This window comes from Bison bison, unplaced genomic scaffold (assembly GCF_000754665.1).
Source record: "Bison bison bison isolate TAMUID 2011002044 unplaced genomic scaffold, Bison_UMD1.0 scf7180017864108, whole genome shotgun sequence".
Lineage (NCBI taxonomy): Eukaryota > Metazoa > Chordata > Mammalia > Artiodactyla > Bovidae > Bison > Bison bison.
This window is the reverse complement of record NW_011494680.1, coordinates 9,607,757-9,620,331: the sequence shown is the minus strand read 5'-3', so window position 1 is coordinate 9,620,331 and position 12,575 is coordinate 9,607,757. Positions and strand designations below refer to the sequence as shown.

Below are 12,575 nucleotides of genomic sequence, written 5' to 3'. Positions count from 1 at the left end.
ACAACATATTCCAGAAAAGCTTCAACAATTTACACTCCCAACAGTAATAGCTAAGAAACTTAAGTTTTTAAATTGATCTTTAAATTCTTTTTTGAAGTATAGTTGATTTACAATGTTATGTTAAGGAATACAATTTGTGATTTAATATTTTTATAGATTATAATCCATTTCAGATTATTATAAAATATTGGTTATACTGCTTATGCTGTCCATCACGTCCTTAATCTTATTTAAGAAATTTTTCATTTTTATGGCAGGTTTTGTTTGTTTATATTAAAGCCTCAGGGATGCCTCTAGACACCCCCTTCTTGTCCGCCACAGCATCACTCTAACCTTGGCCACTGTCCCCAGGCTGGGCACCTTGCTCCTCCCCCATCCTAAACATCCACACCACCCTCTTGCTTGGCTCTGCTGACACTGACCAAGTTAAGCCAGCTCCTCACACCTCTTACCCCTTTTACCAACAACTTGCAGGACTAGTGTGTGTCTCTCCCACATCTGTAATCACCGTAGATGAAAACCTCTCTGTTTTCTTGGGCACAGTTTTGCCTTGTCTTCTCCCCCTGCCCTCCCGCCTCTCTATCCTCAGTACCCCAGCTCGCTCCTTCTCTCCTGCCAGGCACCTGACTGCCACCAGCCACCGCCCTACCATTTTTCTCCTCTTCCAGTACAAAGCTCTGAAAAGAAGTCTGTCTTCTCTGGAGGTCACTTCCTGTCCCTCTGCTGGCACCCAGATTGAGGGGAGCCCACTCCTGGCCCCAGTCTCCTCACTGCCTGGTCCACCCTCTTTCTTGCTGAAGCTTGATGCCATCATTCCTAAGTGGTGAACTCTGCACACGAGTGCAGGGTGGTTCTGGAACTCTTCGCAGTCCTGTCTTTTTGTGGGTTTTGCCACCTTTTCCTTCTCGAAGCTCTGCCTGATCGCCCCTACCCACCACAGAAGGCCGGTTTCATCCTATCATTGTGTCAGGAGGCTGTCTGTCCACCTTCCCTTCACCTCCTGTGTGGATACTGTTGGGCACACCGGTGGCCTCTCTCTGGAAAGGCTTCTTCTTGCTGGTTTTCAGCTCTGTGCTCGTCCAGCACAGTCCTCCGCAGCCCATGGGACAAGCACTCCATGCCCCTTGTCCTCCCCCCACTGCTTTTGCTCCCCACATCCACCCCATCTCCCCGGTACTTGTTCTCAGAGCCGTGGATCCCTTACCTGTCTCACACTTTGTTCTCGTCACAGTACATGGGTGTAAGAGCCCCCAGCCTCGGACATCACTGCACTTTTCTCATCTGGACGCTTATGATGTCCATGACTACACCCCACTGCAGCCAGGGGTCACCTTGGCCTGCATGTAACCTGCACTGGTGCCCTGAGTCCTGGCTTATCAGTGTGCTCCCCACACCCCTTTTCTTCTTCTTTATTGTACATTCTTCAAGCACAAGCCTGTAGTGGTCTTCTCCTTTTCTGACCCTCTGTGTTCCTAGTTTACACCATATAATGTCTCTGCTGTCGATCTGTCATGCTAATATGGCCTTATGTATGGTTGCGCGCTGACCCCTGGTCCAGGGGAGTGAAGCAGATGGTTTCTGCATGGAGCTCGTGGTGCCTCTTTCCCGGTAGTCAGCACCACAGACATAGGTCTCCATCACCTGCATGGTATAACGAAGCTGAGGACAAGATTCACAGTAGAGGCTTCAGAGTTCACTTGGGGTTTTCTTTTTGCTGACGATGAACTCTCCACCTGCGAATTCACCTTAGAACCAGTGACGGCCTTATCTGAAGACCAGCTCAGCAGCTGGGTACCAGTTGTCCTTGTTCCGCCTCCACTTCGGGGGTGCTCTAGGTTTGCACGCCGTCCTCAACCCACACACCTCCCCTCCCCGAGAACACACAGCCCACAAGGAAACACTCATCTGTCGGGATTTCTCCCTCACCTGTTGTTCGGAACAAAATACACAACCCTAAAGGTTTTTCTCAAAAACGTGTTACAGCAAAAATAGTGCATGTGTTTAAAATGTAAATGAAGAAAACAAGCAGCAATTCTGAGAAACAGCAGTAAACGTGGACTCTTTTACTGAATTAAAAACATGAACAACCTAGATAATTTCATGGTGGTTCAAGGGGAAAGTGCATGAGTCAAGGCATATTGATTGGTTTACTTTTCAGTTTTCCATGTACTGTAAATATTTTTCTTTGATTCACATTTGTTCCTAACAGATTCTGAGCTAGATTTCCCACTAAAGTATCAAGATATGAATAAGTGGTAATGAATAAGAACAGCACTGTGGTTCATGTGCCATTAGCCAAGCTGGTGTGACTTTTGGAACTTGAGACTAACTCTTCTTTTCTTTTTAGGTCGCCTCTTGGTGGTGTGTTGGCCGTATCTGGCACCCAGAATGCCTCACTCTGTGACGGTCTATTAATAAGGTTGCCTTGCTAGACTTGGGAGCAGAGCCCCCGGTAGGTGGCTTTTATCATTATATGGCACGGCTTTCCAAGTGATTACTTATTCCAGTTTCTTCATAATAGAAGATACGACATTAAAAGCTTTGGAAAGCCTGCCACATAATAAGCATGCCACTTACTATTCTTAGGTCCATCAAAATGTATCGTGCTCATCAGGACCTCATTAATAGTTACAGTCTCACAGAAGGATCGGAATCCTGGCAACGAGAAATTTTTCCCCTGTCTCGTGCACGAAACGCAGAGCTGCTGTAAAAGCTTATTTGTCCACATTCCCCAAACAGCCCGCAGATGAACTCTTCCTCCTCCAAGTCTTACCCAGAGTTTCCACTGTATCTCTTTCTATCCACTGGGAAGGGTCCGGGTACCTCCGAGCAAGTGGGGAGAGGGCTGGCCCTGCCAGGTGGGATGCGGCAGATGCTAGAATAAGGATCCCGGTGGAACAGCAACAGTTCGCTGACCTTGGAAAGAGGACACAGTCAGGCTGCTAGAGTCTGCAGCCTGTAGGGGCAGCTCAGTGGCTCAGATCACAGTATAGCCATACTTGGAAATCCAGGCACATGTGGATTTGGTACCAGGTAAGTCTTGTCAGCAAGACCTTGAATACAGGATGGAGGTTTAGGGGCCTGGACCCTCAGCCCTGGGATGGGAAGGACATGGATGGCCATGCCGAGTGCCAGAGGATGGGCTCGAGTCACCCGAACTGCACCAACAGCAGGCGGGCCATGCCTGGGAAAGGGGGACACGGCCAGAGGCCGAGGGCCAGGCAGGGTCTCACAGTTCACAGGGAAGGAGCTCTGATCAGGTGAAAGGCCCACAAACTGATCTGGCTGAAATGCCCCAATCTCAGCACAAAAATCAAGTCAGAATAAACTTATAGCTGTTCCTATGTTGTAAATATTTTTAGTTATATATAAAGATGTTAATGGTTTTCTAGTGTTACGGGTTATGGATTTTTATTTTTCCTCTATTTCATTGTAACTTTTACACTTGCTTTGAATGAAGCTGTTTTGGAGCAATTAGAAAAAGAAAATTTTTTTCATTTCTTTTACTTAGCCAACTCTGTTCACACAGATTCTCTCCCTTCTCATTTCTTTTAATCTGTAACTGGTCAAAAATTACCTCTGACATTTTCAACATCATCCCCCCCGTTGAAGATCACATGAAGAACATCCTCTGTTAAGGTTTTTAAATTTTACCTGGTTCCTTTTTCTTTCCCATAAAACCATTCATTTCCCGACAGTAAATCACAGTGGAGACAGGTTGCATGTGCTCACAGAGCTATGGAGCTGAACATTCAACAGCAGAAATGTTCTAAAAGTCCAGGCCAACCAAGTGCCGCCCAGGGGTGCCTCCCTGCCCGTTGGGTCACCCACAGGGTGACCTCGAGGGGATGTGCCCACATCTCCACAGCTTTCCACATCCATGGCTTCCCAACGGCTGCAAATGCTCACTAGGTCTCCACCCCAGCGCGGAACTAACATCTTCCTCCTGTGGGGCTTGTCTTCTCAGCTTGCTTTGAAACTCACTTGAAATTTCAGGAGCCCCACAACATGTTCACCTGCTTGCTTTGATTCCTGAAGTTCCTCAAAGGGACTCAAGTGTGGTCCATGCATGTTCATCCAGCATCTGGCATTGTGCCAGGGACGTGGAGGGGGTGACCTGTGGTCTCTCCCTGCAGATGAATTTACAGTCCCAGGGGAGAAACAGGTCACTTCAACAAGGACTTGACCCTCCATGTTAGACATAAGAATCTCAGAGACATAGTGTTCTGAAAAGCTTCATTCTGAAAAAAGTTCACCCTGTCTCAAGTAAAACTGGTCGAGGAATCGAATTATCAGGTCTCTTCTAATTGTGATAGCTGGGGGAGGGCAGGGGTCCTCTGGTGGTGGGGGCAGTGGCCGCCCCTGGCTTAACAGGCTTGCCTGGAACAAATCCCATTCACCTTCAACTTGGTAGGAATCAATCGAAGTGTTTTTGCCCCCAGACAGTCACACAGACACAGGGAGGACAGGGTGAGGGCACAGGTGGAAACTTCCTGGGTGTGGGTTCCTTTGTGTTTTTGCTGTTTGGTCACACTTCACAACATCTGTGCCTTACTGTGTACCACAACATAAGCTGACATCCACAGCGCACCCGACTTTGAGATGGCTTAAAACTAATTCTCTGCATGAGCTTTTGTAACTTGGTGAAACTGTGTTTCCTTACCCCTTTTGTTCTAATGTGTACTCTTTCTGAACATATAGACAGATTCAGTGTGCGTGCTTGGGGAGGTCAGACTCGAAGCTTGGGTGATGCTGTATTTGTCATTTTAATAGCATTGGCTGTTAACCATCTATGCACGGAGGCAGCCCTCCAAATGTTCAGGGTCCTTCAGTGTGAACATTTTTATAGTTGGTGTCCAGCATTTTTCTTGTTGCCCTAGGAATTTAAGGGGTCAGTGGTAAGAAAAACAGAGAAACAAGTCATCCCAATTTGAGACACGTGCAGTTTTCAAATTGAGCTGACCTGTGACACCTGCTTTATAATCCTAGCCTGAGCACCACTATTTTGGGAATGCTTTATGCAAAAAAAAAAAAAAACCTCTAGAAATAAAATTGTGATAAAATTGTGATTAAGCAATCTTAACTCTGTATTCAGGTGTACTTGAGATTTTTTGCTCTCTCGCTCTTTCTCTGGCATCTTTGCTTCTCTTTTGCATCATACTGTGCTCATTTCCTGTTTGCAAATACTAATTGTCTAGATGAAGAAAGTGAAAATGCTCTAACATAGCACCCATCTGTAGTTTTTAGTTTTTGTTTTTTTTTTTTAATTTTTGATGTGAATATACAACCATTAAAAAAAAGGGCTTCCCTGGTGGCCAAATGGTGAAGAATCTGCCTGCAGTGCAGGAGACCCAAGTTCAATCCCTGAGTGGGGAAGATCCCCTGGAGGAGGGAACGGCCACCCACTCCAGTATTCTTGCCTGGGAAAGCCCATGGATAGAGGAGCCTGGTGGGCTACAGTCCATAGGGGTCGCAAAGAGTCGGACACGACTGAGCAACTAAGCACACATACACACAACAACCAAATAAATTAACCGAGGAAGACATTTCTGAATTGAAAGATAAAATTTATTTGGATAAGTTTGTTTTATTCATCCAGCCATCTATTCTTTCTTCTGGGGACTCTAGAAAATGAAATATCCCACACCCAAGTTCAAGGTGGCCCCAAAAGGAACATCCTCATTGTGCAGAGGAGAGAACTGACATCGGAGTTTGTTGATGCCACTTTGGAATCCGTTGACTTTTTCCTCTTGGTTCTTAAGCACTAATAGGTCTGCAATTCCTTTCACTTCTCTGTCGGCTTTCAGTATTTGTATATTAAATGTTAAAGTCTTTCAAAATACTGTAGGGCTACATCGTGTGGTAAATTTCAGAAGGGCTGTCCTAGAACCGTTTTTTTTTAATGAATTGCTCAAAAGATGAAAATACCACATAAAGCAATTCCAAAAAGGCGTCCTGATAGTTGAAGGATTTTCATTAACGACATCAAAGATAGGAAGATTAGTTCTGTGATTATCAGTATTCCGGGTGTAAAATGAGACATTTGGGTACCTGGTTACAACTTGGCAGGCCAGGTCAGGCGCAGCCCTGCTCACTGCTGTGTCTCCTGCTTCTGGGCATGTGCCCTGCTCCATCCTGTCCTGTGGCATCGCAGATTCTCTAACTGCCTAACCATGTAGCCATCCTTCCTGCTCCATGTTAGGCATGGACACAGGCTCCAGGCATGTCTTCACTTTAAAAATTTGCTTTAGGAATGAATGGGGACCAAACTGATATTATACACTCATACTAATAGACTCCTTAACAGTAAAGTCAGTCAGAGAATGCTTGTTCTATGAAACAAAATTAGTATTTCAGACAGGTTTTAACTGCAGTTACTGGGTTCAATCCCTGGGTTGGGAAGATCCCCTGGAAAAGGGAAAGGCTACCCACTCCAGTATTCTGGCCTGGAGAATTCCGCAAAGAGTCGGACACAACTGAGCAACTTTCACTTCACTTCACTGTTGTTTTAATCTAAGGCCTTACAAATAGCTGTTTAGGAAGTCCCTTTCTAGTGGCTTACGTTTAGTTTATTGGACCAAATTATATCCACACTGTATTATTTTTTACTTGAATTTAGATACATGCATTCTGTCCTGTGTCTACTATGGGGGTTGAGCCTGTAAGTTCACTTCCTTGCTGGAAAGCACTTGTCTTGCTTTAATTATTTTCATTCACTCAGCAAAAATTTTACTTCCTTTTATGGGAAACAACACTGAATACAACTAATACAGCTCCTGCCCCAATGCTGCCTACAGTCTATTTTTACTTCTGTTTTAGGTTTTTATACATACAAGATAAGTTGTTATTCTTAATAAGGGATTTTACAGACCTCCAAAAACCAAATGCTGTAAAAATTTGCACATTATCATACCGTATCAAAGAAGTGTTCTAAGTATGCTGTTGCCCCTCAGAATTGACTTCAATTATGTTATCATGTTAGTAATTTCTTTCACATTATTCAAAGCTTTATCGTGTTTTATACATATAAATTATTAGTAGTAAATTTCCTTTTCCAACCCACCTGTTTACGTAAAAAACATGTTTTAAGCAAATGTTGACATTTTCTTAATTGTTTACTAATGAGTTTTATGATTAGCATAAAGGAGACTGAAACTTTGATTATGATAGCTTTTGCCCTTAATTAGCAAAGTATATGCTTGACTTCTAGCTTAAATATGAAAGAGTTATCGATGCAGGTAAGTACTGTCAAAATTCACAGCTCTCAGAGAAACAACTGTCAGAACTGTGAGACTTAAAGTACAAAGTACAGAAATAGTTTTAATTCAAGCTTTTTCTTCTGTCAGCATCCTCCTAGGAATTCATCTTAGTAGACCCTCTGATGTATGATTCATTGCGCTTGTTATTTTTCTGCATGAGTCACCATTTCAGAATGTAAAACACAGGGAGATAATAAACCTGTGTGTGTGCACGCACACACTATATTCTCTTTAATTATTGTTTTTGTGTATGCAAAGTCGCCCTAGGAAAAATAACATCTGTTCTGGTACCAGCAAAAACTGGGCAGGTATTCTGAAGAGTGTTACTTCATCTTAGGGTAATTTAAAATAGGTATATGTATGTTTTCTACCTTGCTCTGTGATTCTTTAGATCAAGACAAAGAACTTTGTAATTATTTGGAAAAGCATGGTAACCTATATTTGATATGTAAAAAAGAAAAACTGGAGTGCGAATTTCATTGCAGACTTTTCAGTCATAATGCTTTTTTAAAGACTTTCTTAACAGTATAAAAGAGAATACACAGGTAATTTTAGTTGACATTTTAGTTAGGAATCCATGAATGGAAACTATATATTTATGTTTATTATGCCAAGCCAAATAGTTATAAACTCTAAACAGCTTCTGGTTTCCTTTGTTTGAGGAAATAATTAGCCTGTCATAAGAACTCAAAATAATTAGGCTGAATTCAGGGAAATTAACCATGACTTTGGAATTATGTTTTGTGATAAAATGAATGAAAATGATGTCTGTTATTTTATTTCAGGGTGTAAAATATGTAAGTGGAGTAATTTGTAGACTACTGTAACATTTCAAATCAAAATAGATGTAATTTTAAACTGTACTGAATTATTTTGACTCTAAAGGATTTTTTCTTTATTACAAATGCCATTGAACAGTAAGCATAAATAAAAATTTTATGGATGTATTTGAGATGCAGTAAAATTTATATTGGTTGGGGAAAAAAGGAAGAAAAATTGTTGTTCACTAGGCTACTTTAGTTTTAGATTTTTGTTTCAACCTATAAATCATTATCCACTGAGACAGATATGCTACTTGTTACTTTAACTGCTATTTAAATTACCTTAAATTTACTTTACAAACTGTCATTATTTAAAACAAGCTTTTTAAATCTTAAAGGTGTGTCTGTTTGGGGGTCATATTGGCAGCTCTGATAGAGAAAAGAGGACCATCTCCTATTTCTTCATGCCTTTTAAGTGTAATGAGAGGATTTATCCACTTGCACATTGGTTTGCCAGCCTGCCCGTCTACAAAGCAGTAGAATAAGACCGACATAGGACACTGGCCCCTTCTTGACCACATACATGCTGTCAAGATGTTCAGCTTCTCTGGGCCTCTCACTTTAAAATGGACATAGTGATAAAAGCATCTGCTTCTCAGACCCATTGAGTTCCAGGGAGGTAATAGAGATGAAAACACCCTCCACTGTGTAAGGTATTTATATTATGAACTAGCATAACGTGCAACACAGGCTTTCATATTCTTAATTGCCCTACCAAAAACCCAGTATGTGCCCTGGGCAAGTAAGTATTCACCAAGTTTATTTATCATTTTGCAGTTTTGAAGTGCAGAATTCAGTTCTTCCATTTATGCATGTTCTGTGCTTTACCAAAAAATGGAGCCTTTGCTTTAACTTTGTTGAGCATCCTTTATTAGTCTAAATTTTTGTTTTCTCTTGTCTTTTAAACTATGAGAATAATGCTTTCACATATACCTGTAGTATTTTTGTATTGATGCTTGAATGCCCTCTGTTAAATATTGTATCTACAGATCATCAAATTCTTAAAGTATTCGAAAATTTGATTTCAGGGGAAATTAATTAAATGTGTGTTTAGAATCTTAGGGCTTCCCTCATAACTCAGTCGGTAAAGAATCTGCCTGCAATGCAGGAGACTCAGGTTCAATTCCTGGGTCAGGAAGATCCCCTGGAGAAGGAAATGGCAACCCACTCCAGTATTCTTGCCTGGAGAATCCCATGGACAGAGGAACCTGTCAGGCTACAGTCAGTGGGGTCGCAGAGTTGGACACAACTGAGTGACTTTCACTTCACTTCACTTCAAATGTTAAGTAAAGTTATTGTCATTAACCTGTCATTGGAGAAGCTTATTTTGTTTCAAGTATTGGATTTATATTCTCCTCAGATTCTCATAATCATGATTCCTGAATTGTTATCTTTAAACCGTTTAGGATTTACTTATTTCTCTGTGCCCTGTACTCTCTATTTTTTTCCCCTTCTCTTTGACCATTTCTGCTATTTGTTCTTTTCACATTTACTTGTACAATCAGGAATTATTAGCAGATTTTTTTTAATGTGTCTTCTTAGTCTACTAAGGATCTTGCTACTAATAGGCATTTTTAAGATATTTTAAGGTTTTTCAACATCGATCTCTTAAAATACCCCTTCTCCTGTAGGAAACCTATATTTAACTTCCCTTGCATGCTTTTGAAATCTAAGATATTGCCACATGTCAGCAGCGCTTGCAGCATCCTGGGAAATAAAGTGGGGGCTATTGCAGGTAACACACATATAGCGTAGAAGCCTGTGTTGCACAAGCATGGGCAGTGTGAGCTTGGGAGGTGCTCTCCTCAGGGAGCCCGCTGTTCTGAGCTCAGGCTGCTGGTGCGCTGTCCCCAAGAGAGAACCGAGCTTGTCTGTTCTTGAGTAGTGTTTAGCTTCGTGAAAATTTGATCCATTTGGTTTACACTCACCCTAACAGGCATTTCTCTGAATAGGCGAGTTAGGATTAAAAAATTGAATTTGGGGAAAAGTGTGGGGTCATTCAGCATCACGAGATGCCATTTATCTAGGTAATACTGTCTTACTTTTCATTTCTGCCTTAATTTGGTCATGTAAATGTGCTCAGAACTAATAAAGATTTGCAACTGGTAAAAATTAATGCATGACTCTTCAGCCGAGTACTGAATGAAAAAGCATGTGTCATGAAATCGCCATTCTCTGATCCCGTGTTTTCCATCACTTACGGACTGGTTCCGTTTAGAGTGTAGTCCATGCTTATTTTTTGTTTCATAGGTTGGCCAAAATGGGAAGGACTGGATTCCGCTCTCTTCCACGAAGAGTCAATGGGACTGGCTAAGATCAAGGTCTGAGGCTTCGTCCATCCATCATCAGGTATGCATTGAACAAAAATCACTACAGTTCTATGCATGTATCTTTGAAGTATTTGGTTGATATGCATATTATAAATTTGGGTTTTTATACAATGTTGAGTCACAACTTTATCCTATAGTTTTTAAATGCACTGTAAGTAATTTAAATTTTGCAGTATATTGAGTTAAATGATATTGTTAGCCATGAAAAAATTTCAGCTGGTCTTAGAAAAGTGTAATATTTGAAATATGCAATTCTTCATTGCTCAGTCTGTACATCCAAAGATAACAGAATTCTTGTGTTACTCCATATTGAGTGTCACCAATTTTCATAGGATCAATTGTTTGCTGCATCATGATGCAGTTTTAGTACATTCTTTTCAATAACTTAAAAACTGTTTTTCTCAACTGGAATTCTCGGCCCAATTATAGTTGGGTTCTTCTAACATGATAATGGCAAAATATGACCAGTCTATGAAATATTTTCAGATATTACTTATACATGGGGGTTTAGATACTTTGTATTCCATGTTGACTTAACAGTTGCAAAATTTAACAGCTTGTTTCCCACACCATTCTAAATAGATGCACAAAAGCATCATGTTAGAAAGTCAACATTACTCTTTTTTCCTGCTTTGGCAGAATGCTTTATACCAACTTACATTGTCTTTACTGGTTACAGCAGGATAGCTGTTTAGATATTTCTGAGAGAGGCAGAGAAGCTGTGTCTTGAATGAAAATATAACAGGGAAAGAACAAGCCGTTGAGATTCAGAAAAATCTAAAACCAGAGGGAACACATTGTGTTCGCAATAGTGATGTCAGTTGCATTAATTGTGTTAATGTCACTTAAAAAAATTTTTTTTTATTTTTTAAATTATGAAAAGTATGATAACACATATGCAGGAGACTTGGAAAATACAGAACAGAGTTACATGTAGTTCTAATACATATTACAATTTTTAAGTAGATAAATTAAGATAATTTTTAGTTGAAGTTTCTCAAAATAGCAAACTCTTAAAAATTAATAGAATTAATACATAGAAAAGTAGAAGGATATAGTCTACCCAAAAAGTACTGTGCACTAATTCAATGTAATTAAGATTTATCCAGTTTTCACATAATAGCTGGGTACAAATGCTCTCTTCTCTGCAGTAACCCTCTGTGTTTTTTCAGTCTTTTTACCTTCTTGAGGCTTTTGATGACCAAGTCTAAGGTCTTTCTTGGTAACGGTCACATTGTACTTGAAAATACGTGGGTTATTTTCCAATATCTTTTGATATTTATTTCTCACATAATTCCACAGTATGTGAGGACTTGAATTTGTACCCTGCTGTTGTGTGAAAAAAAGTGTTAATGTCACTTTTAAACTGCAGAGGAAACTTAGGCGTGAAAGAAAGCCTTGATGTGTCTACCTACTGAAGAAGAAAGGCTGTGTAACTCAGACACCGATTAACTCAACGTCCATGCTTTACTCTTTAGTCACACGAGCAGATGATTGCTGTATTTTGCCTGTTTAGGGACAGTCTTTACATTAAAAATACAACAGGGTCAATTGCAATGTACACTTAATTTTACAAAAACATAGGTTAAATCCATCCACTTTTCGTGAGGGCAAGCGTCAGTCTGATGCCAAAACACAAGTGATAGAAACTGGTTTTCATTGCTTTTTGAATATATAATAGGATGAGAAATCCAATTGATCAGTAGTTGATAACATTTAGCCACCTGCCAATTTTCAATTTAAAGTCAGATCTTTTTGAAAGAGGTTGCTGGTATTATCAGTTCTGTGTCTCTTAGAAATATAGTACCCTGCTAAAAACTAGCATTCATGAACTTGAGGAATCGTTTACCTTTTTAATATCAAATGGATCTTTGAGGAGCTGGTTTCTTCCTCTGAGAAATACAGTTGATAATATTTACTATCTCTTGTCCACAAGTTTTCAAAGTTTTCAATCAATGTAAGTTTTTAAGTGGACATGCTCTTTGCCATACACAATATACATTTCATTCTTTCTTTCTCAAAGCACTGATAATGAGTTGAAACTCTGACCCACCTTTTTCAAACTGACTCCTCCACACTGATGTACCCCTGCACAAGTATTGTGCTTACCACTCTCACAGGTCACAGGTGTGTCAGAGACTAGCCCCCTATATCTGGTCATCCGC

The 12,575-nt window shown here is 40.6% G+C and overlaps 1 protein-coding gene across 2 annotated transcripts in view; it reads left to right on the top strand.

Moving 5' to 3' along the window:
* Positions 1-12,575, top strand: part of PLAG1 (pleiomorphic adenoma gene 1) — a 47,005-nt gene that overhangs the window by 29,496 nt on the left and 4,934 nt on the right. For both annotated transcript variants that reach the window (XM_010838972.1, XM_010838971.1), the window contains exon 2: positions 10,331-10,429. The gene's annotated coding sequence lies outside the window, so the exon portion shown is untranslated. The remainder of the gene's footprint in view (positions 1-10,330; positions 10,430-12,575) is intronic.